The 24,016-nt window shown below is 37.9% G+C and overlaps 1 long non-coding RNA gene across 1 annotated transcript in view; it reads right to left on the reverse strand.

The window, feature by feature from the left end:
• Positions 1-588: 588 nt before the first annotated feature.
• LOC120306675 overlaps positions 589-24,016 on the reverse strand; it is a 28,627-nt gene continuing 5,199 nt past the window's right edge. Inside the window, exons 2-3 of the long non-coding RNA XR_005556369.1 lie at positions 2,966-3,056; positions 589-670 (exon numbers count right to left, since the gene is read on the reverse strand). This is a non-coding gene — a long non-coding RNA (uncharacterized LOC120306675). The remainder of the gene's footprint in view (positions 671-2,965; positions 3,057-24,016) is intronic.

Raw genomic sequence — 24,016 nt, forward strand, 5'->3', positions numbered from 1 at the left:
TAAGCCCTCCTCAACAAACCGGCTTCCAATCGCCGGCTGAGACTTTGTCGGAATAGCCAATCACAACGAATAAAGGAGGTGGGTCCAGGGGAAAGGAGGGGGAGGAAGAGAGGTTGGTTGACGGGAAGCAGCGCCGCAGTGCAGCATCGGATTCACAAAGACTAGCACTCCTTTCTCCTGCGTAGAAAACCAACTCGAGTGATAGATTGCGCAAATGGCGTACCGGGTTAATTGGGACAGGCTGTACGCCGCTTTTTTCCCAGCGCCGTATTGCCTCCAGTGACAGAAGCTGGAAGGCAGTTCTCTTTGAATTTCTTTGGGTCGCTTTCAATAGCGTGTTCTTTTCGCAATGGCACACAGATGGGCCTCATATAGGTCCCGGCGAAACCATTTGGTGGGCTTTTGTCCTGATAAAAATGGTATGCTTAGAAGACGTGAGGTTAGAAAGCAGCAGAGGGCGTGTAGACGAAGCTCTAGTTTAGAAGAGGTACCCGAAAAAAATCACGACACTGATTCCAAGAAGGGATGAACAGAGCTGGGCATTGTTAAGGAAGTGCCGTGATTGTGCTCTTTCTGATATGAAAACTTACCGAGCACGTTTCCTTTCCTCCCCTCAGTTCCTCGTCCGCTCCAAATCGATTTTTATCGGGCTGGAAAACGATGTTCTAATCTAGAAAAACGGCTCAAGGTTTTTTTACCTCTTGGCTCTGACCGCAAGTGAACTGAATAATGCATGATCTTTTAAAATAATTTCAGCAAGACTCAGCACCTCTATCTGGGCTCACAATCAAAGTGCTGAAAATCCTACAAGGCATAATGTTGCTTGCTACATACCCATCTTTTACATGATGTAAGCATTTGCCCCGAAAACACATCCCACAATGGTTTTTTGAACACATTTTGAACGCTTAAACCAAAGTATCTGGTTTACTGTATCAAATGAGTACATAGTTCATGATTTCTTGACTGAAAAATAATAATTTTACTTAAAGACTTTTTATTTTAAAGAATGGTGGTATGATAATCCAGCTCATACCACTAACAGCAGTTTCACAATCATTCATTCCAAACCATACTTGTGCAATAGTTAATGACTTCCCACCTCCCATGACTCCAGAAGACACAAATTTAACAAATAAATCTTAGTTATGAAATTAAATATGTGCTTGTCACAATCCAATATAAATTTTGGAAAACAATACATAATGTTATGCTGTATATTACTATGATCAGGCAAGATATGAAGATAACCTTTCATGGTTAATGCCTCCTGTCTAATAATCATATCTTACTATGTAGGATCTGAAGAAGAAAAAGGGGAACTAGTAAAGGAGATACAACTGAAAAGACAGTAGTTAGCTAGTAGTAAAAATGTGGAAGGAGTCTCACTGTATATAGTTTACTTCTAGAGCAGGGGACACCAATATCCGGGCTGTGGCCCACTACTTGGCCATGGTCTATTTGGAACCGGGCTATATGAGCGGTGGCCTAGTGCATACATGCATGCTTGTGCAGCTCAATTTGCACAAGTTGAATTGTGTGTGTGTGCACATGTGTTGGCCCACCACTCACGCAGTCCGGTTTTCCCCCAAGCTGGGCTGCCAAGCCAAGCCACGAAGTTTGGGGACCCATGTTCTAAAGAATCTAAACATCCTTCATTGGATGTTTTCCTATTTCCATGCACTCAAAATTATCATGGCCTTCCAATTCTATTTCTTTACAATAAAATATAGATTATGTCTAAAATATCCTATCACTTAAGGAATATGGACATACTGAGTACAATATTTCAAATTCTGTTATCTACTACCTTCATATTTCTTTAGAGAAAAGACATTCCTCCCAGAGGCCGTATGCATTTTATACAACGATACTGTACACACATATAGAGAGGATACAGTTTATTGTGTCATGACCTGAACCATCATCTAATTCTTTAGTCTGAATTTCAGGATATGTACTAAACTGAGATACCGTTTTGTTAAATTGTGGCTCACTTGAAATAGTTTTACATATGACTCAGCACTGATAAGTGACTACCCACACATTTTCTTTTACACAATCTAACTTTATTTGCTTGCTTTACCAGATTCAACCTCATTTCATATAAATATACTGTACATAAGTGAAACACTTATCTTAAAATAATAAAAAACTATAACCTAGCCACATTTTGACTCCAGCCAAGGCTTTAGATGTGACACAAATACTAACTTGTGGCACTGACTCTTTGGCCCAATTAAAAAATGGAGGATTTGAAGTGCTGACAACTATCAGTAGACTGATAAAGCTGTACTCAGACAATCAAAACTGCCAATGTTCATTAGCAAGGTTCTCCAGAGTGGTCAATACTGACTCCCAAAGATCAGTGGAACTATCTAAGACAGTGGTTCTTAACCTTTTTAATGCCGCGACCCCCAACTGGTCGTAAGTCAAGGACTACTCAACCAGTTGTAAGTCGAGGACTACTCAACTGGTGCAGCACCGTTTGCAGAATGTGACTTTTGGCGGGCTCAGCAGGGCAGAGACAGCCTGGACAATTCTATTGGCTTTTGAAAGCCAAGAATTAGACTCTCTATTCAAGAGAGTCTATTCTATTGGCTTCAAAAGCCAATAGAATAAAGGGAGTAGCACAGCTAAGGAAAAGGGGGAAAAATGGCGGACTGCATTGTTTGGCGACCCCCGTGAAATGGTCATTCGACCCCAAATGGGGTCCCGACCCACAGGTTGAGAACCATTGATCTAAGAAGTCAGCGTTGTTGTTATTACTATTCATAGTATTATTAGTTAAAATAACATTTATTAAATTATTTTCATATAATAAATTTTGGGAATCAGTGGGCAATCTAAAATTTCAAGAAGGGGTTGATGAGCTGAAGAGTTTGAGGACCCCTATTCTATCATATGTATTTGAGTGGCATTCCAATTGTGAAATGTAAAATGAATTTTTTTGTGGCATACTTACCAAAATGCTGATCCTTGAATGAAGTAGTTTATGAGACACTGAGGGAAACTGTTTTTCACTTCTCTGTTATTACAGGGAGCAGTTCTATTCCCTATTGAGTAAAATACAAAAATCAAAATTTAAAATAAGTATCTTTAAGTAAAACAATGGTTCAGATAATGGCAATAAATGTCTAGCACTATTGGTTTTACTTTATCTTTGTCAAAAATGTATGTCTGCTTCAACATATTTGCAAATCTACATTTTAAAGGCCAAGTTCCATGTTAATTTTATGTAAGTGTTATCTTGAAACTAATATCTGTACAAGTTTAACTCTAAAACATTTTAAATTTCTGAATGGTGGTCACCATGTTAGAGAAAGAACGTTAAAGCTCCAAAACAGGAGATAATAATGGTTTATCATTGCATACACTATATACAAATGTAAAAATTGTGCTGTAATTATTACAAAATCTAAATACAGTTCTGTGAGACATTAAAAATATTCCAAACATTGTTAGAAAAAAGGAAAGGAACAGAAGCACAATAGGGCTGTCATATAGCCTCTCAGTTTATAAATGGTATCAATATCAGGGGGTTTTGTATGGAACTCCTTCTTGAAACACACTGAATTCCAGCATGACTTCATAGTACTATTAATGCTATAATCCCACATACTTATTTGGGAGGAAGTACCATTGCCCTCAGGGAGGCTTCCTATTGAATAAATAACAAGCTCAGGCTTGCACTGAGCACTACATATGAGGCTTAAGATAATAAAGATAAGATTTTAAAAACCCATTTATGAAAAGGATAGTGTTGAGCGGTATTATGCAAGATAAGACCTTATGAGACAAATCTGTTCATCTATTCCAGTGTTTCTCAACATTTGTGTGACGGCGACCCCGTCACACGGATGCGCCGTGCATGCGTGCCGCGTGCATGCGCAGCGCTGCCCCATGCGCGCTGCGCATGCACGGTGCCACCCCGAGGGGGGAAAATGGCGGATCGCGTTGTTTGGCGACCCCGTAAAATGGTCGTTCGACCCCGAATGGGGTCGCGACCCATAGGTTGAGAACCGCTGATCTATTCTATAAACCAACCACTATTGATCTTTGAACTAGAAATAGATATACTAGGTAAAGGTGAGCTGAGAGAAAACAAAGCAGCACAAGCAATATACAGCAGAAACGGGTCATTCTTTTGGTATGGCACCCCTAATATTATGCTGAGGTTTGCAAATAGAACTCTGAGTAAAATGATCACTGCACTGAAGCAGACCTGTAACATGGTGGGCTTGGTGGGCCTGCAGCTATATATTATTTTATAAATAACTACTGAAATTTTCTTCAAAAAATTAAGTACAGCTAGTCCTCATTTAGCAACTATTCAATTACAGTGATGAAAAAGTAACTTTGTAACCTATCCTCACATTTATGACTTTAGCAGGCTTGTAAAGCAAAGGAAAGCTGAAAGTTGTGATTTCACTTAGCAACTACTGTACTTAAGTTGCTGGTTCCAATTGTGGTCACTAAACAAGGGCTATGTGGGTATGATCTCTTCCTCTCCTTCTTGTTTTTTCTCTTTTCTTCTCTGGTGGCTCACCTAAACTTTTAGTTTACCACAAAGTCAGACCCAAGCCAATACTTGATGGAGTATTAGTAGCCCAAGATATTGTGGTAACCCAATGTATTGTATTACTGTTTCTTGCATAAGACTCATCTAAATTTGTTCTGAATAGGATATAAGTGAATCAGAAAAAGAGAAGATAATCTACAAAGAGGCTAGTTTGAGACTAAGGATAGACAACTAGGAAGGGAGCTCATGTCTACACTTGATAAACTGTGTTTCTCTCTCTCTTTCTCTCTCTCTGGGTGTGTTTCTTTTTAAAGATCCAGTGAAAGACAGGGCATTGGGTTTCTTGAGATATTAGCCATGGAATTCAGTATTACGAAACATTGGCACTCTTCAGTGACTCCTCCAAAGGAAACTGAACTCAGATAAATCCTACAGTACATTTATGAAACTTTGCATAGTTTTGAGAACAATAGGCTTGATCTTTGGTTGGTGTTCCCTTTATTGCAGGGGTCCCCAACCCCCAGTCTGCAGACCGGCACCGGTCTGTGGCATGCCAGAAACCGGCCTGCGCAAATGAACAAAGCCCCATCTGCGCACATGTGGGATGCAGGCATCTCATGAAACCACGCCCCCCCTTCCAGTCTGCAGAAAAACGTCTCTCCATACTTTCTGCTTGGTCCATTGGTCATCACTTCCTGTAGGGTTGAATAACACTGTCCTCCAACTTCTAGACCATTGCTGATGTTTCTCACAGTGCACACCACTGCTCACCAGGCTTGACACAATTGTTGTTTTCTGATTCAATCTATCATAAGCCCTTCAGAATTGAAGGTCTCCCCAGTTTATGTTCTATTTCAGTAGCAGCCCCAACTCCAATTGACCACGGTGCCTGGCAGATTCCCTCCTTTACAGCAGCTGATTGCTGCCCTGGATAGCAACAAAGTCCTGGTCTGCTAGGTGGATATGTCATGTTGTCCGCTGGTTGGAAATTGCTGGATTTTTAAAGATAGCCTTGCCGTGGATCCAACTTGTTTTTCTACCTCTTGCCCGTAGTACTGCAATTTCCCTTCCTTTATTTCACTGAATCACAAGTAGAAACATTGCAACTTTGTTTCTATGTAGCTAAATGAGCAGCTTTACTTTGCTACAAAGTTTCCATGGACCAATAGAGCAAAGTAAAAACAGAGGAACTGTTCTGTTCCTTATAGCTTTTGATTATTGTAGCACTAGAGTCCCAGTAGTGCAGTGCAGAATATAAGTAGAAATATTAACCATCTGCAGAGGTATTAAAGAAAATACTGTAATATGGACTTTGGATGGGATGAAGAGATCCACCCATGTAAATCTGGGAAATCAAAAGTAAGGCATGGGGATTAGTGTGTGTGTGTGTGTGTGTGTGTGTACAATCCCTAAATTAAAAGGACAGGATCTGCTAGACTGCTACACAAAGGAGCTAGTCAGTGAGGTTCATCTTCTCTGCATGGTGGGAGGTCAAGAAGAAAGAGGTCTTGCATTGGCCTTACTCCAGACTGAGCACCAGCCCAGTTTCACAGCCAGCCAGCCCACTGCTATCTAGACTGGAATTTCTAAAATTGGCTTACAGTAAGAAAAAGCAGAGAGCTTTATGGGAGACAAGAAGCTTCGGATACCATGCAGATTGCAGTCCTAAGGTGAAGTTTGAGGCTCTCTCTGAGGAAGATGGATGGTTTAGAAATAGGAAATATAAACAAACATATACATAAATACAAACTTTAGTTAAAAGCTACACTTTTGCAATCTAATTAGCATATTTATTGATCAATTTCAAAAAAGTAACCAGTTTGCTTGGACTTTACCCCAAATATGCTGAAGAACAATCCACTTGAAAGAATGGGAAGTATGTACCCAGTGTCAGTGTAAGCTTTATCTATTTTATATACAAGACAGAAGGTAACATGAGTAATAATGTATGTGCAAGATCCAACACGTCAGGCCCAAATAGTTACATTAACTTAATGGAATGACTCAGCAGGTTATTTAAAACCATTTATATATTTGTCTTTTCAAATATACCGTTTACGAACATTTTTAAAGATTTGAGAAGCAGACCATTACCTCTTATCTTAATAGAATTTAGATACTTCTCAACTATTCTGTACGCACACACCCATCCCCTCCGGACAATTAAGAAAATAGCTAAGCAAAGAGGTCTGGAGAGAGGAAAACCCATATAATATGGTGGTAAATGGAAATGACCTTGGTAGAGGGAAGAAAAAACAGCAGACTAAGCAGCAGTCAGATAAGAGGCAGCTGAGCCTGCAGAAGGAATGGAGACATGGTAAATATCTCAAAAGTGATCCTTCCCAATTTTTTGGCTGTAAAGTAAAGAAACTTACTTTCAGACTTGCAAGAGTCTGTTAATATAAACTTATAATGAATCTAGTGCTCCTAAGCATGATTGTCTGGACTACCTTATAAGGGTCACATATTCCCAGATTGCATTTAGCTGTTTTTTTGTTTATTAAACAGAAATCACCTTGGCTTTCTAGAAACCTTATAGGAGATAAAAGAGAAGTCAACATTTGATACATTCTTAAAAGAGAGACTTATTCTTGCTTTTCAGTATTTTTAGCCAGTGATTAAATATTTAGAGGGATAATTAATATATTTACCAGTAAGATAATCCTTTTTTCATTTTTTCTAGAAATCAAGACTTTTTTTTTCATCTTCCCTATTGAGAAATGAGTTCTGTCTCACAATAGCAATATAGAAATCCAGGATTTTAATGTATTGGATAAAAATAAAGTTTTGAAGGGTTATGAATGGAATCTTTATTTCTAAAACATATTTTTAAATATCAAGCATGCAGATAGCGTCTTTCATTATTAAACTCTATTAGTTACAAAAACTTTTATAAAGCAATGTACAGTGGTGTTGTTATGCAAGCTTTGTAGGTGAGGGGTAAGGGAAGAGAAAGTAAAATGATTTATGGAAACCCTGCAAAGAAATCCAGTGGTTCTCCAATCTTTAGAGAAATGTAATGGGGCAGAAGTAAAGTTGAATTCCTTAAGTGGAATTTATTTTGGCCATATGTGATTGTCAGTCCCTTTTCAAACAATGAAAAATTATGTTCCACTTTCTTTGTTATTACTGAAATTATTTTAAACATATATGTGACAAGTAAACCTTCTGGACTTTCAATTTCGGTCCCTCAATCTCCAGATACACTGCTATTCTCTACATAGTATATAACACTGATTCTCTTAGATTCCTCAGGAAGGGGTGAAAAACCTTCTGTCTGCAGTTCTAGTAGTGGATGACAATTATCAAGATATTAACCCATAGTCAACTGGTCCATAATTTAATAAATTGACACAGGTTTGGAGATCCAGTGAACTCTGAATCAGTTACACTGGTCGGATTCATGCAAAAAAAAAAAAAAGGTTAAAATGTAGTAGTCTACTTTATGACTAAGTGTGATGTAAGAATAAGATCATTGTAGGCTATTCTGAACTACATGGACAAAAAGTAAAACTCTTTATACAGTATCTTATGTTCTCATTCAGGATCATAGGTCACTTTCTCCCTTGCCCCACCAGTCACATGCAGTTAACAATGTAATGAAAAGGTTATTGTTATTAAGCCATTATTAAATTATTTCACTGTTTCTAAAATGGAATGTGACAGTAAGCAACTAAACAAAATGCACAAAAATTGGTAATTATGCTATAGCAGCATGTGCATGCTATGCAAAATATTATAACATCATTATACGCCTCCCAAAAAAATTGGAATAAATTTCTAGCTAGAATTATGAATTTATATGGTCCCATGGAAGGAACCTTGATGTTTTAATCTAATAGTCTGGTATACGTATCAACCAAAAATCTAGCAGATTATGCTACTCTTAATTAATAAATAATTAATCGTTATTTGTATGTTAGACATACATTTTTCTGCTAAATTTCTTCCTATCTTGGTGATAGATGCAAGAACTTTGCAGCGTTAATCATTTCTTTTTGCTCTTAACAGTCACAACTTTCTTTGGAATACTATTTCCACTTGCCTAAATCTTCTGTGGTGCTCTCTGCTACACTTTTGTGAATTAAATTAACTCTATTGAATGATCTTTTAGAAACTGCCATTTCCAAACATTTAAAAGCTATAGTAAATCATTTGCATTTAAATAGCCAGTCTAGGGAGTTTTAGTTCTACGGTGACTGGATTGATGATCCTTACTATGGGAAAAGGCCCCAAGAATTTTGGTCCCAATTTCTTGCTGGGCAATTTGAGGTGTAAATATTTGGTTGACAAATAAACCTTTTCCCCAATTTGGAATGTTCTTTGGGGAGCCCTCTTTCTATCAGCCTGCTTTTTATAGGTTTCAAAAGTTTTTTTTAAAGCAGTTTTTGTTTTTCTCCAAACTTCTTTCCACTCCCTCACCCATTGGTCAAGTGTCCGGGAAGCAGAGGGCACCTGAGGGTATTCAGATATTGGGTTGAACTCTTTTCCTGTGGCCACTCTGAAAGGCATGTAGCTGGTGCTGCTGTGCACAGAATTATTGTACACCACCTCTGCAAAAGGGAGGAGGTCAGTCCAGTTCGTCTGCTAGTAAGAAACGTAGCATCTAAGATATTGCTCCACCATTTCGTTAGCGGATTCTGCAGCCCCATTGGTGGCTGGATGAAAAGCAGATGATAATCATTGAGATGATCTAATTAATTTAAGAAAACTCTTCCAAAAACTTCACGTGAACTGCATCCCCCTGTCTGAAATTATTCACTTAGGAGCACCATGCAGCCGGTAGATATGTTTCAGGAACAATTTGGTCAGTCCTTGGGCAGATGGGAGTCCTTTGCAGGCAATAAAATGAGCCTGCTTCGAAAACAAGTCTATCACAGTCCAGATGACAGTATTTCCTCTATTTTCAGGTAGGTCTACTATAAAGTCCATAGCTATTTCTTCCCATGGTTGAGAAGGGTCTGCCATGGGTTGCAGTAACCCAGGGGGTTTCCCTGGAATTCTTTTCATTGTGGCATATACAATACAACTTTTTACATAGTTTTCCACATCCTTTTTCAGCCCCAGCCACCAAAATTGGCAGCAGGTGAGGTGTAAGGTTTTCAAATATCCAAAGTGTCCAGCCTGTTTTACATCATGGCTGTTGTATTTGAGAGCATTAAGACGGAGGGCTTCTGGCAAATATAGTTTCCTCCCTTTGTAAGCCAAGCCATCTCTGCACGTTAGGAAGGGTTGATTATCTTTGAACCATTGATCAGTGAGGAGCTCTCATTTTATTTTCTTTACCCCAGGGTCATCAGGATTGGGGATCCTGCGAGGCATGAGTTGAGTGGCAGTTTGTGGATTGGGGATAATTGCCTCGTTAATCTCTTCCAGTTCGCTTTTGTATTGGTATAGCCAGGATAGTGCATCAGCTAGGAAGTTTTTTCCTCCTGGTATGTATTTTAGAGTGAAGTTGAAGTGGTTAAAGTACTGTGCCCATCACACTTGCTTTGGGGACAATTTACGGGGAGTTTTCAGTGCTTTTTGATTTTTGTGATCTGTCCAGACTTCAAATGGCACCTTGCTTCCTTCTAGATAGTGTCACCAGTTTAATATTGCCCACCTAATCGCGAAGGCCTCTTTCCCCCAGATTGCCCATCTCTGCTCGCTTTCAGTAAATTTCTTAGAGGTGTAGGTGCAGGGTTGCAGGACCCCACTTTTGTTCTTTTGTAGTAAGACAGCTCCAACTGCCACATCGCTGTCATTGGCTTGAATCACAAAGGGCTCCCCTGGGCAGGGGTGCTTTAGGACCGGTTCAGCAGCAAATAGTCTCTTTAAATTCTCAAAAGCTGTTTGACAGCCCATCACCCATGCTAGTGGTTGGCCCGGTCATGGCTTTCCTCCTCCTTTGCCTGTTTTGAGTAGTTCTGTAAGGGGTAGGGCAATCTCGGCAAAAGAGGGGATGAATTGACGATAAAAGTTGGCAAAACCCAGAAAGCTCTGGAGCTGTTTGCGAGTCTTTGGGGACTGCCATTCGATTATAGCTTTCACCTTGGCTGGATCCATTTCAATATCCTCATTGGAAATTCTGTAGCCAAAATAATCTAATCGGTCTGGTGAAATTCACATTTTGACAATTTGGCATAAAGCTTGGCATTCAATAGTTTCTTTAACACTTCTCTCATCAGCTTTATGTGATCAGTCATATTCGTGCTGTATATCAGGATATCATCAAGATACACCAAAACCTCTTTGTACAAATGATCATGTAGGACCTCATTAATCAACTGCATAAATACGGCTGGGGTTCTCTGTAGTCCAAATGGCATGACTTTGAACTGATAGATCCCCATAGGACAGTTGAAGGCAGTTTTCCACTCATCTCCCTCTTTTATTCTCATCCGGTAATATGCCTCTCTCAGATCTAATTTAGTGAAGACACTCCCCTTAGCCAGATGGGTTAATAAGTCCTTTAGGAAGGGGAGGGGATATTTATTTTCCACACTCACAGCATTGAGACCCTTATAGTCTACGCAGAGATGAAGAGATCCATCTTTTTTCTCTTCGAACAACATAGGGCTCCCACGGTAGATTTGGCCCATTCAATGAACCCCCTCGCTAGGTTTTTATTCACATATCGCTGCATCTCCTTCATTTTGAGGGGGGACATAGCATACATTCTCGGTCGTGGGAGTTTGGCTCCTGGCACCAGTTCGATGGAGCAGTCATTGAGTCTGTGAGGGGGTAGGGCATCACATTCTTTTTCACTCAATGCCTCCGCCAGGTCCCGGTATTCATTGGGGATGAGTGGTTCGCCTGGCGGCGGTGAGGCAACCATGTCTGCTCACTCATTGGGTAGCCTAATTGTCCTGCAACATCGGTTGAATCAGCGGGAGGTTTAGGCCCTATAGGTAGTCTCACAGTTCTCATTCCTTTCTCTTACCAGATAAATGGCTTCCATTTGTCCAACCAGGCTAGCCCTAGGATCACAGTCTCAGTCATTTTTGGAGCCACTAGGAAGCGAATAAACTCCCAGTGCGCACCTATTTCTAGGCGTAAGGGCTCAGTTACTTGTGTGACAAGAGTGCCTCCCATTAGGGAGCCATCGGCTTGCTCAAACTTCACAGGTTTGGAAAGCTGTTTTGCCTGTATGCCCATTTTCATGGCAAACGGCAGACTAATAATGCAATGGGTGCATCCAGAATCAATTAGCACGTCTAAGTCCACTTGTGCCCAGACTTAGGGATTATAAGTTTGGCAGCCAGTGAAAAAGGCGGGATTTGCTGACTCACCATCGGGTCATTCTCTCCTTCATCGTCGCTGTCAAAGGAGGGTAGAGCAGGGGTGGGTCCACCCGGAGTCCTGGCATTGTCCTGTGTTGGGGGTGTAATCTGGGCAACAGGTTCTTACGTGATCCGGATTTTTTTCTTGTTAGCTGCTGAGCAGATTTCTTTCTTGTTGCTGGTTCTGGTCTGCTCTGCAGTTGGGGGTAGGGGACTAGACAGGTTGCCGCTCTATGCCCCTCTTGTCCACACCGAAAACACTTATTTGATGGGTCTGCAGGTGGCCTGGGTCTCTCTGCCATCGCAGTACTTGGAGGTTTTCGTGGGGGTGATTGCTGTCTGGGTTGCTCTGGCAGCTGCTGGATTCAGGTGGGGGAGGCTTTTTATAGTGGGGGAGCTAAATGTCTAGCTTCACTGCTGCCTGGTACCACTCTTGTAGCTGATCAGGTACTGTCTGAATGATGCAGCCTGAGAGAGGTGATTGTCTAATCCTTCTATGAAATGATGGATCAGGGATTGCTCAGGCCACCCTTCTGTTTGACCTGCTATCTTGCGGAACTCTCGTATGTACTCCAGGGCAGGCCTGCTGGCTTGTTTTATTTAGTGGATCTGTTCTGCTGCTTTGAGGCCTATGGATAGGTCCTCAAATCTTTCTCTCAGTCCTAGGAGGAAAAGGTGGGGATCTCCCAGTTCGGGGGCTTGCTCACTATATAGATTGTTCAGCCATTCAGGCGCTTCTCCCTCTAGGTTGGATGCAATGACATTGACCATGGCACCTGATTCTGGGTAGAGATAGGCCCAGCGATTCAAGTGAGAATGCACTTGGTTGAAAAAAAAAATCAGCTTCTCTGGGTCCCCATCGAAGGTTGCTCTGAAGGGTGGTGCAATTACAGGCTGTTGCTGCTGGCCCCATCCTGGCTGCAGATTTATGCCCAGGGGTTGCATATTCAGGGGCTGTGGCCAATCTCTCTGCTGTGGTCGGTCTCCCACCAGCTGCTGATCTCCTGGTTTCTGCATCACTCCAAGCTGTTGCAAGGCCTCTATTAGTTGTGGCAAGCTCAGAAATCGCTGACCATCCATCTGCTGGGGAACCCCATCTACCCATTGCTGCAGATGCCTCAGACTGGAATTCCCTCTCTCTTCAGGGTTGGGGTCCCTGGCAGGGGAAGACAGGATCTGACAGGCTTTCTGCTGGGCCATGGGAGGGGTATAGGCTCCTCTCTCCAGGAATTGATTTCTGCTTTTCACCTCTGGGTTTTGAAATCTTTCCAACGACTCACCCAAAACTTTGTTATCTCTGCATTCTGCTTTTGAAGTTTTTGTTCTCAGCTGGGAGATCTGCCAGAATTCTTTCTCCCCTGGCTGGCTGGCTGCCGCCCCACTCCCTGGGGAAACTGCTGAAAAATTTGTGGATTCTGGTTTCATGATGTCATGATTCCGACTAATGAAATACTTCAAAGAACTTCCAGGCATGTTTATCCTAAAGTCTTTATTAACAGTGTAACAAATTGATGGCACATCATGGATGTTTATGCCAGAATCTGAATTTCTCTTGCTTGTGTCTAACTTTTCTTTCTTAACCCCTCCCTTATTTTGCAGTCATAAGTCACATCTTCCAATTAGCCCGGAGGGCAAAGATTCACTTCCGTTCCTTTTTCCCGGGCTTTCCTTATGAATCTCCTCCCTCACTTTGTCATCTGAATTAACTCTAAAAATACCAGACAGTTCTGTATATCTTGTCAAAGCAATAATATCCTATGTTAACAGCATTGACAATAAGTAGATAAGATAAGAGATTGATATTCCTCATGTTTCTTAACACACTGGTCAAAATAATGGTAGCATTAAGGTATAAAATTTCATATAGGCATAGAGAAGACAGCAAAATGTTGGTTTGTTTGCTTTTCTTAACATAGCCGGATAATCTCTGCAATGTGACAATAGGTTTGCCTCATTGCAATTAGTATTGTTTGGTTTTGTGGATTGTTGAGAATGAATAAAATAGCAAAAAAGGTGTAGTAATAGAAAATGGAAATAACACTTGACAAGTAGTACTATCACCATCAACAATAGATGTCCTAAAACTGAAGTGGCAGGAAAAACACTCAAATCTAGGGCTTCTTAAACTGTATATGCATCACAGGATGGATGGGTCAAAATCTGGAGAAATTGTATTGTTAGTCACAAGTATTTGGGTTACAATTTCAAAGTCATCAAAAGGCTTAAAAGTCTGTTCAATTAATGCTTTGAATTCACACAGTGAATGGATTATATATATTGGCTACATTCGGATAGAGTCCTAAACTAGGATGGTTTAATCTATATAATTTTTTAATAAATCATAGGCGTCTCACACAAAATGTATCACCCTAAGCAGTAAATAACTTACTGCTTAGTACTGAACTGACTGAAAAATATTGATGCATATGTTTCCTGGGTGTGATCTGGTACTAATCTGGATCCTATGTAACATAGACAAATATTCAAATATATGTATTGGAGAAACAGAAAATTTTACATATGTATATATTCAAACTGAATGCTAGTTAAAGAGGTAGTCTATAAAGAATCAACATAATGTGAAACTGTAGACCAGGGGTGTCAAACTGCTGGCCCGCGGGCCGGATGCATCATAGCGAAACCGCGCCCATCCCATTGCCGGCAATGGCAAAAAAATCATGATAAGCGATATGTCACGTACGTTGCAAGTTTAATACCCCTGCTGTAGAGACTATACAGCAGATTTGAATGGTAGTACTTGATACAAAACACCTATATACTATGGTTTGAGGACTAGGCTTTGATTATTTTCTATTCCTAATATGACAATAATAGAAAGACTACAATCAAAGAAGATACAAACTAAAAACTTAACAATTCAGTGATGATTCTTTTTGAGGAACTGTACTTAAATCCTCTTCAAAATAACCAATTTTCTGTGCAAAAGGATTATATTTTTTTTTTCTTAACAGCAGTGGCTTCCTAGGCTGAATATACTTCCCTGTTTTTGACATATTTGAAACTCCCCTGCATGTTACTGTGATTCTTTCTCCTCAGAAAATGTAGCCTGCTTGTTTGACTACTTCCCACTGTCTGTTCACTTTGAAATAACAGGTTTAACAAGGCTGTTTATACATCCTTTGAGCTTTACTTTACAAGCATTAATTAATTCCCTGCAGTTTTTTTTTTTTTTTTTTTTGCAGGCTTATCAACTCTCAGACTGGCTTCTTGTATCTTTCCACTTCCTCGTCTCTCTCTCTCTATCAGCAGCAATTGAGAGTTAAAAATACGCATTGGGAATTAAATATTTCTGAAAGAAATGAACTGGAGGAAAAAAAGCAAGTGATTTTGTTCATAACAAGAGTGTTTTTTCCCCCCTGATAATTTGAATCTTCTTATTGAGTTTCTGACTGAAAATAATTTTCTTATACTTGTTTAAAAATTGAACTCTATTAAACTCCTTAAGGAATAATGAATACTTCTATAAAAGAAGCCTCATCCAGACTGCTGCTCATCCAGAAGCCTCATCCAGACATAAAACTTAAATATTTGTCATAATCACATTTTTATGTGAGGGCTAGATATTTTCCTCCAGAAGAGGGAAACACAACAGCTTACAAATATTGATAAGCAATGACTCCCATCATAGACCTGACTAGCTGTAATTGCTGGGAATTATAGTTCAACAGCTGCAGTGGGACAATCTTTCCCCCTTCTATTTGGAAACATTATTTTATGAATATAGTTTGCTCTGTTATGAGTCATATCACTCTAATGGTCTAAAACTGTGTATACCAAGTTTGCAATTGGAAGTACAGTAATGTTTGAATATACTTCTGAATAAAGGCTGCAGCTCCCTCAGAGTCAAGGAATGGAGTGATCCTATTCTGTTAGAGCCATCTGAATAGAATCAGGACCAAGCTATGCCAGAACTAAGGCAACGCTCTTTAAGTGGGGAATGGCCGAGAGGCCGCAATGTGACTGGGGTGCTGAGGAACAAACTATAACACATATGTCTCCTCAGGAAATTCCAAGGTAGCTGGGATGATCTCATCACAGTCACACCTGAAACTGTTAGATGGTTAGTTTCCTTAGATACTGAATTATAACATACATCCCATTGCAGTTCTATGATTCTATAGTACGATGATTTTATTATAGTTTCATCTTAATTTAATATTTTATCTCCTATATCGTATTGTTCACATATCATATATAGCTATGGTGGTACAGTGGTTAAAATGCAGTATGTCAGGCTACTTCTCCTAACTGCTGGCTGTCTGCAGTTTGGCAGTTTGATTCTCACTGGCTCAAGGTTGACTCAACCTTCCGGGGTCAGTAAAATGAGAACACAGATTGTTGGGGGCAATAGGCTGACTTTGTAAAACTGCTTAGAGAGGGCTGTAAGGCATTGTTAAGTGGTATATCAGTCTAAATGCTATCTATCTATCTATCTATCTATCTATCTATCTATCTATCTATCTATCTATCTATCTATCTATCCTTTATTTAAATTAAATTTGTATATTAATGATTGTATGACCTCTGTAGATGCCAAATGCTAAATAAATAACCCTATTCTGTTATTACAATGCCATTGGCTTTTAGAATAAGATACTTTCTCTGAGCAATGCCCCAGATTAAATAGTCACCTGCAGTATCTTTATCAATAACAACTATGAAGCAGCAAGACCAATGTTATCTGGATTTACACTGAGGAAATGTCTGGAGGTGAATGGTTGCACATGAGACATTTGTAGCACCAATACTGTATTTTCGACAGCTACCACATCTTGGCTGCAAAAATTCAGTCACTAGATGGCAGCAAAGAATGATTGTCTTAATCTATTGATTGTATTAATCTATTGTCTGGAACTGTATACCCATGCTAACTTCACTTAGGAGTAATGCAACTGGTGTAGGAAGTCAATGCAGTGTTAATTCCTATTCTTTGACTTCTAGCAAATAACCCTAGTGGAGTGGAATAGGAAAAATAGAGAATAAAATGGCTCCCACAACATTATGACATAAGAACACATGGCACTTATATTTCATATACATGAACTGAAGTGACAAAACATGAGAGTAAATCATACAGCATATTTCTATGCTACTATATAATGTATCTTATAATTCCATGTTGAAAACTGTTTCCAAACTATTTTGGGGGTGGGAGAATAGGGAATTAACTTCAAATCTTCATGCATCCTTAAATACACAAAGAGCCTTTTAGACCACTAAGTCCAAGTTTCTACTCATTGCAAGAATCAAAATTAAAACATCTCACCTAGGAAGTATATTATTACATGCCATCTCATTGATGTTGAGATTTATCATTTCTTTTTTTTTTGAATAATTTTCGTTAGAAGAAGATTTTTGCAAGGATTTTAAAAAAACCATATAACTATAGAGGAAAAAATATATAAAAAGAAGAAAAGATTATAGAAAGGTAAAAGAATCCTTTTAATATATCCCAAAATCAATGGTTGATTTTTACCCCTTTTCAGCAAAAAGTCTATAAAGGCTTTCCAGTCTTTTGTAAAAGTGGCTATAGTTCCCTCCTTAATCAAATATAGTTCCTTTTTTCTGAACAGTTGTCTTACTGTTTGTAATGTTTTCCACCAATGTTAGAATTTCATTTTGGATTTTCCGGAAGAATATATAGCTTTCAAGACCAAAGTGTGCTTTTTTTAGTGCTTTCTAGTCTGTCTTTACTCCTGGTAACTATTCCTGGACAGGTCCCTGCAATTTTCTTAGGAAGGTTTTTCAGAACTGGCTTGCCTTCTTCTTCCTCAGGCTGAGAGTTAGTGATTGGCCCATGGTCATCCAGCTGGTTTTGCACTTAAAACAGGATGTTCACCTCAACCATAGTTTTGTGGTGCCACTTTTTATTTCCAGAGCTCCCAACTGGCATAAGACAACCAAGAAAGAACTTGAGCAAGCTGTTTAACATTCTAGTCTACAATATTATCTGTTTTTAATTCTTTTATTTGCTAATTCACTATTTTGTTTTAATATAATGATTTATATTGTTTGCCCTCATGACATGAAATAAAGGTATGAGTAAATATAATGTAATATAAATAATTGAAATAAACAGTTTTCCAGCTGTGCTTAATGGATGCAGGAAACAAATACTACATACATACATGTACACACAAGCAACATAAATTAGAAATATACTGAATTCTAATTAAATTAGAAATATACTGAAATATACTGGATTCTTTGTTTGGCCCAATATAACATCTTCCCTGCTATTTTCTATTTTGGATTATTCCACAATGTCAATTTCTCATATAATTTGGGATCAAAATATAAATGCTTACCTATTAATAAATATCTTTCTGGCAGCTTTCAAGGCTGGAAATGACGATGCCTGTTTAATATACCTGGACTGTAAAATCTGCTTAGATTTCACACATTCTTTAGATAGATCCAAGAGAGGAATAGTTATAGAGGATCTCATTCTGAAAGAATATAGGTGTTAGAATAAAACCCCAATAATATAGATGAAGATTTGCTAGGTTAAAACTGGTATCATTTCCAGGTCTATGTATCTTGATTTACCTAAATCTGACTGAGGTTGAGTTCTTCCGCTATGTTTATATTTACACAGTATATATTTTCTTTCCTTCCATCAAAAGAGAATGAATAGAAAGTATCTAATTTATCTCTTCTGCTATCCTGGCAGACAGAGGAAATAAAAAAAGTCATTCCAAAACCTTTCCTGTAAATTAAGAGACTTTCCAGACTGGCAGATTGTGGCATAAAAACTTGAAGGCAGTTTTTTACCAATTTTTAGAGCTTTAGGAAAATTTGGATGTTATTGATGAGGAGATAAAACATGCTAGGGATTTATCTACAATTTGCTATTTCCTTCCAATACTCTGGATTTAGAGCCTAATGTACCTACAGGTCTTTTTTATATAGTTGTAAGAATAAAATTTTACTTAATTGTGTTCCGCTTCTGGTGACAAAGTGTACACTAGGATTAGGGTATCTGCAGTGGAGGACTGGTTCTATTTAACAGCATTAAAAGGGGGATCCAAGTGGGCAATCTCAATTCTGTCTTGTTATAATGTGCAACTTGCACAAGTAATGCAGTTTTTTGGCAGCACTACCAAATTGATTTATCATTTAATAACAATAGCATTTGGACCTGTATACCACTTCATAGTACTATACAACACTCATTAAGCACTTAACAGAGTCAGCATATTGCCCCCAACAACCTGAATTCTTATTTTACCGATTTGGAAGGATGGAAGACCGAGTCAACCTTTAGCCCATCAGGATCAAACTCCTGGCTGTGGACAAAGTTAGCTTGTAATACTGCATTCTAACCACTGCTCCACCACAGCTCTTCCTTTATTAGAGTAGTTCCCAACCTTTTTTATAGCCCACACCCCTAGAATGCTTCTGATATATTCTTGCACCCCTTACAAAAGTTCAAAATAACGGCAATGAATTATGCATATACAGCATTGGCCAAAATTGTGGAAAACTTCTGGGAAAAGTGTACAATAGAAATGCCATCTTTGGTTAAGTTTCCACCAATTTTTCTTCTAATTTCTTTATAACTGTAGCCTTGTTCACTTAATAATTCTATTTTATATCGCTTTCTGGGCAACCATTACTTTAATTTTATTACGTTTTACTAAATGAAAGAACACAAAAAACCCCAACCAACTTGATAGTGATCACATAACACACTGACAAATGTCCTCCTCTCAGCTTCAATACATGACATCAATAACTGAATCCTACTGTGATCTGATTGGCTCATTGCCAAAACAAGATGAAACCTGATTGGCTTTCTAAACAGTCATGCTCATTGGCTACAAACAGATGATGGAAAGCTATCTGATATCAACCTAAGCAAGTTGAGCTTCCTTTTTCTGGTTATTTGGCTATATCTTTTCATAGAACACGGTACAGATAATTGAACAAACTTTGTTGCATTATATTCTTGATTAAATTATCTTTCCATTGATATATAATTTTATGGTACTACTTCCCCAGAAAAGTGGTGTTATTAGCCATCAAATCTCAAAAATATACTTTTCCCAAAAGGTTTCCACAATTTTGGCCACTATGTAACTATAATTTTGAAAACCCAAGTTTTTGCACCCCCTGGAATATCGTCTTGCACCCCCAGGGGGTGCAAGTACCCCTGGTTGGGAACTCCTGCTTTATCATTTAATGTGTGTTTTCTGTCTTCCTATTCTAATCTAAAACTTAGTTATAATTTATATAGTCTTGTTTTTTAACATTATTGTAAGATTAACAGTACATATATGGTCATGTCTATATCCAAAAGCAAGTTTCATGAGTTGAACATAATATGCAACAAATACGAGACTTTCAGTCTTAAAACTGCAGCCCAAGAATACTACTAGGTGCGATGGTTCAAAAGACTTAAAGGCAGTCAGTAGGGACATTTATTTACACTGTATTGTGCAACTATTTTGTTTTACCTTCTATTTTAAGAACAAAATAAAGAGGAGGTAAGGACAAAACTTGATGACATCTTATTGACCTTCTAGTATTCAGTGAAGGAAGTAGAATGATTGTACAATAGAAAGAATATCTGGAAACACTCTAATCTCAAAGTAGGAGTTTACTTCAGAACCCTAAGCATTAGTTTATAATTTATAAAAAGTTTGATAGCTCTAAGCCCAGTGTTTTAAAGACACAATTTACTTGTTTTCTAATACAGAGAGATGTAATGTTGGAAATGTTGTAGAAGGCTTTCAATTTTCCTTTTTTATTATCATACACAATCCTGCCACTTGATGTCATTCTAACCTAAGCTAATGTTTAAAGTGCTTTGACAAATCTGAGGAGCCTATGCTGTATTTTCCTGCTTGATTATTTTTTTTACAGCCCCGTTTATCTGCAAAAGAGTTTTGTGTCATTTCATGAAATTGTTTGTATCACTTAAGCCATAAGAAAGCTACTTATTAATTAGACAAGTTTGCATTTCAGCAATTTCAACAATGCTGACTATCTGAATTCAAATATAAAATATGCAGACTTTTTTTGCCTATTGATAGTTCACTTACAGAATATAAATACACACTAACACTCATAGTTAATATTTGGGGTGTTCAAAGAGGAAAACAGTGCTTTTTCCCCCCTTCCCCTTCTTAAACTCTTATTTACTAGCTATAGAAATTAGAAATATAAAAATTCCTATCTGAACTGAACACTCATTAAATGTTAAGAGAAAACAAGAAGAGAAAAAAAAACCTTAGTTTTCTGGTGACAATAAAAAGCTAAATAAATGAATAAGGAACTTCATTACAAATGAAAGTCTGAATGCCTCTAGGACTAGGTAACCAAATCCTACCACTGCCAATCAAATGACAATATCATCATCATCATAGCGAAAATGTGGAAGACAAGGCGGAAATGTGGGGTGATAGAAAGTAGAAATCATTGCCATCTCAACTCCTGTAAATTTTCATAAATGAGAAATATAATGGCATGATAAAAGCCCTTCTCAGATGTGCACACCTTATTTTTCAGATGACAGATGTCTTTTAGAAAAATCTTCTTACGTGAGAGGGGTGGACTTAAGGTACCAAATTTGAAATTATATTATGATGCGGTGGTTTTAACACTAATCAGTGATTGGGTAAATTTGACAAATTCTGAGATACTTTATCTAGAGGGATGGGATTTACTTTATGGGTGGCATGCCTATTTAACATTCAATAAAAAAATGGACTGGGCTTTTAAATCTCATATCTTAAGAATTTCTTTACTTAGGATTTGGAGAAAATATTATAAAAGTGATTTCAAAGTACCATTATGGGCTATACCTTGGCATGCGATAGAAGCAATAAAAAGAGGGGTTAAAATGGATATGGTGTCTTACAGACAGTTACTTAAATGGGATGGACAAAACTGGCAATTAAAATCACGGGAAGAGTTAGCACAAGAAAACTTTATTTATTCTTGGTTCCAATATAGGCAATTACTAGACAGATGGAAGATGGATTGTAAGGTGGGTTTTCTTAGAGAAGATGAAAATCTTATTAAGCAAGTGAAGGATTCAAGACAAACCCACATTAAGAGAATTTATGCGGTTTTAGTTGAATTGGATTCAGAAACGGAACTAATTAAAGACTGTATGATTAGATGGGCGCAGAATTTTGGTGAGCCAGTCTCATTCGACACCTGGGAAAATATTTGGGTGAGAAATGTCAAATTTACACAAGCACAGAACTTAAGGGAGAATTTTTATAAAATGTTTTATAGATGGCACCTTGATCCACAAAAAATGTCTTATATGTACCCTGACGTGCAACCCAAATGTTGGAGATGTGGTTATAAGGAGGCTTCCTATTATCATATTTGGTGGTCATGCAGAGAGATAAAAGCATTTTGGATCAAAATATGGTGGAATATCCAGAGAATTTTTAGAAGGAGGGTAAAATTTACTCCGCAATTATTTTTGTTAGGTATTGTTACAGATTGTGATACAAAGGAGGTTGTATTGATGTTAAATTTGATTACAGCCGCCAGGCTGTTAGTAGGACAATATTGGAAGAAGGAATCTTTGCCTACATTGCAGGAATGGTTTCTTAAAGTAGCTCATTTGGCGGAAATGGCAAAGATTTCGGCTTTCTTAAAGCAACAAACGCAAGAGAAGTTTTTTGCTGTTTGGGATAAATGGATAAAATTTATACAATTTAGATTGGGTATACAAAAATATTATATAGTTTTTTCATAAGTTTTATTTTCATATATATTATAATCTTTTTATATATATAAATATAAAGTTCTTAATTTAATTTTTATTTTTATTTCTTAAGCCTATATTCTGCTCTGGGAAGCTCAGGGGGGGGGAAGGGAGGGGTTTTTTTTTTTTTTTGGGAGGGGTGGGGGATGGGGTTTTTTTTTTATATATGTATTGTTTAGTTTTATTTTTTTGTATATGTTGTCTCTTATTTTGTATTCTTTTTTCTTTTTTGTAAAATTTATAAAACTTTTAATAAAAAAAAAAAAGAAAAAAAGAAAAATCTTCTTAGATAATTATATAAATGCTGTGGCTAAATTATATTCCATTCAGGAAGAAAACAACTCTAATTTAGTACATCTGCAAATTTTGTTTTGACATGAAAATTAAGCCAGTTTGAAAAAAACAAATATGGATAAATGAGATAAAATTATCCCGAAATTCTTGAGTGACAGATTTCCATCCTCCTCAAAAAGAGTGAATAAAAATAGAAAGCATTCTATATGCCAAGCAGTATAAATACTTAATGGCTAGTTATTTCTTTCTTTTTTCTTTTTATATATACATAGATTAAGGAATGGATTTGTGTTGAGCACAGATATAAATAGCTATTTGTTATATTAAACACTTTTTTTTTGCCATGTAGAGAAATCAGTAAGCAATCTCCAATTCATCCAATTGCTGAGGAATGCTGGTTAATTATAGCAGCAGAGGGCAACAAAAACCAAGTGCTAGATAGCCGGATATATTTAGCAAATTCTACATCATAATTTCACTGAGGAGTTGCTTATAAACATTTATAAGAATTAAGCTTTTTCTGTGTACCGGTCCTTTTAATCATTACAAAGTGTTAATCCCTCATTTTTATCAGCATTGTATGTGTGCATATATGCAACTGTCTGCAGGAAAGCAATTTGAACAGATCATGGGATGCAGCTGATCTTGTATGGGTTAAGAAGCAAAGCGGGGCTGGTTTTGTTAGTATGTGATGAGAGAAATAGCAAGGAATACAATATTGTAAGCTAGGCTGGGAAGGTGAAAAGAGTCACTCTAAAGATGAGAATAGCTTCACAATGAAACACAGAACAAGCCTGTGAGGTGAAGTGGGCTGAAAGAGAGTGACTGACCGGAAGTCATATACTAATTGTTTTGATGTTTTATTTATTTTATTACTTATTTATTTATATCCCACCTTTATTATTTTTACAAATAATTGAAGGCATCAGACACATTTTCCTCCTCCTATTTTCCCAACAACAACCCTGTGAGGTGGATTGGGTTGAGACAGAGAGCCTGGCCTGAAATCATCCAGCTGGCTATAGAAGTGTTTATATTTTACATTGTTATGTCATCACTCCCCCAAAATAGCACAAAGTTGCATTTTTTTAAAAAAAATGATGACAATGTTTAATATCAAATAGAGAGGTGAACAGCAGCACTCATGGTTTCCCATTTTTGATGCTAATCTTATGTAGTGCC

This window comes from Crotalus tigris, unplaced genomic scaffold (assembly GCF_016545835.1).
Source record: "Crotalus tigris isolate CLP2741 ecotype Arizona unplaced genomic scaffold, ASM1654583v1 scf7180000017744.3724543626:3957646, whole genome shotgun sequence".
NCBI classification, from domain to species: domain Eukaryota; kingdom Metazoa; phylum Chordata; class Lepidosauria; order Squamata; family Viperidae; genus Crotalus; species Crotalus tigris.